Below are 5,502 nucleotides of genomic sequence, written 5' to 3' on the forward strand. Positions count from 1 at the left end.
GTTGGATTTGTTTTTTTAAACAAAAATGAGTACTATTTTTCATTAAATTTGTGCTGAGTCACAACAAATACTGAGGAGAATTACATGATCAACTTGTTCGAAGACATCTAGAATGTCAAATTTCTTCTAATGTCACTTACCTAGATTACAACCAAAAAGCCCAATCCTAATTGTACTCTTATTTTCCTAGTAGAGTATATTCAACAAAATTGATACAAGATGCATATACATTTGAGACCAAACATGACAGAAGAGATTAATCTTTAAGATCTAGAGGCTTGTTGAGTTCTATGTCACGATAGGGCTCTGGAAAAGTGTTGGCCAGATGAACCATCTATAACTGAAGTCCCATGAGAATGCTATTGGAAGTAATGCTTCCATGACTTCCAAGCAGTCGTGAGTTGTTATTATGAGTCTCTATGTGTGATTCTAGAAATAGTTATTTCCCTATGTGTGAGAGTTGTCTATGAGTCATAGATCCGCCTTCTTTGGATCTTATCATCTAGAAGTTAATGATCTAATTATTATATATGTAACTGCTTTATGTGATCAATGACTACAACATGTGTTTGGTATTGTGTGTCTAATGGCACAGTATTGTGTGTCTAATGGCGCGCTCTCTCTCTATTTTTCTAAAATGGTATCTAAGCAGGTACCAGCTTGACTTCCTCAAGTGAGCGCCAAGAAAATGTGAGAGAGTGTTGAGCTTATTGATGCTATTTAAATAAATTAATTAAATGTTTTATTTCCGTATTTATTATAAGATTTTGTGTTCCTATGTGTAGTATAGATCTGTTCGTTTCTTAAATCAGTGTTTGGATTTGCCAATTTACTCAATAAGGGCAAAGACAAAGAACCGAGAAGTGGAGGCATAAGTTATTAGTTATCTCCATAGCATAATCTCGATCAATTTGGTGTGCTTAGAGCTGGATCGGTTACACCTTGATCAAGCTCGCGACCATTTTAGCCTCTGACGAGGGAATTTGTCATTGTGAGGAGAAGAGTTATTGATAGCCGCAAATCTGTGGTAGAGGTTGTTGTTCTCGATGAACATGGGTGAGGAGGTGCTTTATATGCAGCAGTGAGATCGACAACAAAAATCAGCGTTGCTTCTCGTTTCCAGATCTGTGACCAGAAGTGACTTCGAAACATCAACCTCAGCAACCATGTTGTCAGACATTCTGACACTGGAGATTCATGACTTGGCGGATCACTGTGAGCTGCAGAAGTTGTGGAATGTGTAATGATCACATGGAGAAAGTTAAAAAAAAAAAGGCACCCTTGCATTCAAATGGTTTGATTCATTTAATCAAATGTGGACGCGAGTTCTTTGGAATTAAACGGATCTGCCCAATTGAGATGCGTCCTTCATGTTTCACCTTGTGCATTTTGCATGGGTTTCAGAGAAGAGATCCTGCTATGGATCTACAGAATCTTTTAGTAAAAATTGACTATCCACTGTCACTCCAGCTATTGTGTTGCACATAATCTAAAAGGATGCCTATGAAGAGCAAAGTTGTTAATTGATGAATCTTACACCCATGAAGATTATTCATTTCACCGATGATCGATGATGCAGTCAACTCTTGGGAAGGAGCAAAGGGACCATGTTGCACTCCATTTTTGTGGTTTTAAATCAACCATTGTTGTAGAGGTCTAGTTGTTGCAATTCATATTTATTTTAGTTAGTGAAGATGTGCTTTGAATATGGTGGTTCTTCTTATTAAGGTTGTTTATTTTGTTGTGTAAAAAAAAAAAATTGTATTGGTTAGAATGATTGAGTGGTTGTTAGATATGTAAATTATTTTGGTGTGAAAAAATAAATTTGATGTAGAACCTCAAAGAATAGGCCATCTAATTAACAGATTAATGTGACATATCATGTTCCAGGAGCATTAGTCCTAGGTAGTTCTTAATAAGGTCAAGATGGTGTGACCCATTGTGCTCCAGGAGTGTCAATATAGGTTATTTTATATAAGGTCAAGTTGTAGACTTGTTTGCTGAAGATATTTTGTATCTAGAATGCTATCCTAAATAACCGATGAATGCTGCAGAGGGTCATAGATTCACATATGGTGGTTGTTCCATAGGATGGTTCAGTATCGAGACTGGCCTGTTGCGCTCCTCGAGGTTAAGAAGCGCCAATTTTGCAAAGCACATCAACGATGGTCTGAAGAGGTTATGTCTTGAATGGATCAAGTGGGAAGCTCGAAAGTGTGGTGAAGAAAAGAGCGGAAACCATGAGATTTCAAAGTGGATATAAATGCCAGTGATGACCATACTAAACAAATTTGACAAAGATTTATTCATTGATGTAATGTCTCCTTTCTAGTTTTATCATGTAAGCATTAACGGAGGGTATTGAAAGTAATGCTTCCATGACTTCCAAGTGGTTGTGAGTTGTCATTATGAGTCTATATGTGTGATTCTAGAAATAGTTATTTCCCTATATGTGTGACTTGTCTATGAGTCATAGATCCACCTTCTCCGGATATTATCATCTAGAAGTTGGTGATCTAATTATTATATATGTAACTGTTTTATGTGATCAATGAATATAGTGTGTGTTTGGCATTGTGTGTCTAATTGTGCCCTGTCTTTCAATTTTTCTAACAAATGCTTCTCAGAGCATCTACCTCATCTTCTAAGCGAGAAACTTTTTTTTGTTGAACTAGAATAATGTCAAGCATGTTGCACGTGGAGGTTTGTTGTTGGTATAACCTTACATTCAAATCATAAATTTCAAAATTTATAGCTTCTTTCTCCTCCTTACAATATTCATAGATAGTGGAAGCCGAATATGGAGATTATGAGGAGTCAAAATCCATGGTAGGGTCGATATTTTGCAGGTACTAAGCTAGAGGAGCTACAACTTCTAAGTAACAGAGAAAAAGTGCCAAGAATTTCGAAAGGAAAGTGCTCTTCTAGAAAACTTCCGTCATGACAACACACAAACACTACTGGTAGAAGGGGTGTAGCTTATATATTCTAAACATGATAAGATGGGGTGAGCCATGACCAGATTCACAACCAATATGGAGACTGAGACATAACTAAAGGTCAAGAGTTTTCTTTTACTAGAAATTAGTCTCAAGAAATTGATAATTGGAAGGCTTACATTCAATCCCGAGAGGCTAAAGCGCTACAGCACCTAGCAATAATGGTGTTGCAACCCCACCAAATTGACCTGACATAGGGAAACCTTTAGCCAAACACAAAGCTCATCGCAGAGCTTCCAATAGTGCCAATGTCTAAACGCCACCCTGAAGACAGGGAAGAACCACTCCAAAATATGTCGAGAGGTCTGAGTTATAAAGCAGTGTTGCACAGAGAATGAAATTAAACAAAGGCTCCTACAATGATATTTATTCTCCTTGCACCATTGAAGGTGCATGCAAGCCATCAAATCAAAATAATCATTTCTTGTACGCATGGGTAGATGAATAATGATGAGATGATCCAAAAAGGAACTACCATAATTATTTTTAAGATTGGGACTATGTGAGGGTCTATTCCACATAAGTGAATTTAAGGTTAGCATGCTTGCATTGGGAAAACATCCAGTTTCAGCCACACATAACTCATAAGGAACCATCACGATGGAGATAGGGGAGATAACCAAGATAAATATTTTTTCATATTTGGGGCAATAAAGAAGGGAGGGATGTGGGAGAGGGAACAAGGGCACCAAGGGGAGGATCATAGGAAAGGGAGACCTAATGAAATCAAGCATCAATACCTTTAGGGGATTAAATCTAACCCATTTTAACCATTAATCTAAGTTTTCCCTTCAAGCATAGGACAAGTTTTATTGGCTTGAAAAACAACTTTGGAGTTAAGGTTTCTAAGGATGTGGAAAAAGGAAGTATTGGAAAAAGAGAGAAGGATTATTTTTATTCGGTGAAATAAAAGACTTAAGCTATTAACTTTAGGGGGAGATTTGATTCTCAAGTAACAAATAGTTATGAAAGAATCACCCAAAATAATAATGTCGTTGATGCCTTATTCTTGAGCAAGAGAGACTCCTAGGAAGAGCCCATACATTTCAGCTTTATTATTATACTTTTGTCTAAGTCCCCATGAAAATTTGTCCACAATATTTCCTTCGGGATTTATTAATATCCCTCCCCCTCCTGTCATCCCTAAAAAAATGTTGAAATTTTAGCCCTAAATAAAAGGGGTTCTTGAGCATCACTATTATTTGATTTGGATTGTTTTTTCTTATTTTTTACACAAAAATATGGGTTTTTTTGGGCTAGAATTCTCGTTTTGAGTTTATAGTTCTTGTTAAGTTGGTAAGTTTGTTAATTTTGATAACAAATTCACTAGAAAAATTGCTCTAAAATTAAAATAATATAAATGGGTTGTGTGTATGATCCCGTTACTTTTGGAAATAGCTTAAGATTTGTCTATAACTCCCTTCTCATTTATCTTGATGAGATTATGTCCACTACTTCTGGAACCCTATCGTCCTTGTTCAACATTGAGCATTCTACATACACAAACATGTTTCAGAAATACATTTTCACTTCTTCAACAATTTTCTATCCTCCACACAACATATAAAAATCATCAAAAATCCACTTGAATTTCCTATTGAGAGAAACTGGCACTACTCTAGAAGTAGCCTTTTTGTTTACTAAATAACACAACTAGTTAGTTAATATCCATTGGCTTTTTCTCTTGAAGTTTGTTGACATTGTCTTTCATTGCAAGTATTTCAAATAATACAAAAAAAGCTCATGTTTTTTAACACAATACATTTCCAAGTCATGTAGAAAGGGAAGCTTAGGGGAATATAAGATCTTGATTCAAAAACTTTGAACTTGTCACAAATATGCACAATTCGGGGAAACCTCAACTCCTCTAAAATTTCATCATATTAAAAAATGGTGATTAAGTAGAAAACCAATAAAAACATATTTTTCAACATGGACAAAGATCTAGCCGCACTCAATTATCCTTTCTTAATCTTTGACAATTGAGAAATATCAATCTAGTTGTATAGATTTGTAGTTGGACCCACCAATGCTAACATTCATTCATACATCCATCTATGATGATCATAGTAGAGAAATAGTGGGGCGTGAAAAGACAATTTGGCTTGTGTTCCTGCCAAATCTTCAAAAGTGTGGAATGAGATTCGAGCGTGTGAGGGTTTATAGACAAAAGAGAGGGCACCAAGAAAGTACACAAAAGGGAATGAGATAATTGGGGAATCGGAAGTGATTGGTAGAGAAATGTGTGTAGAGAGGTCACCGAGGTCACAGGCTAGAAATAGAGAGGCCATGCAAGTTTTTGGAGCGTTAAACAAAGAGACAAGGACCACAAAATTCATGGTTGAGGAAATCCACATACCATCACTCTAATACCACTATTGGACACATGAAAAGGGAAGAAATATTTTGATAAGTGTGTGATACTCTTTCTTGTTGATAATATAAATTTAAATCTATTAGTTAATGACACTTGGATTCTTCTTCCAAGGTCTCTTAGACTCCC

The sequence above is a fragment of the Pinus tabuliformis genome, chromosome 8 (genome assembly GCF_031772625.1).
Source record: "Pinus tabuliformis cultivar Carrire ecotype Pingquan chromosome 8, CPIR1, whole genome shotgun sequence".
Lineage (NCBI taxonomy): Eukaryota > Viridiplantae > Streptophyta > Pinopsida > Pinales > Pinaceae > Pinus > Pinus tabuliformis.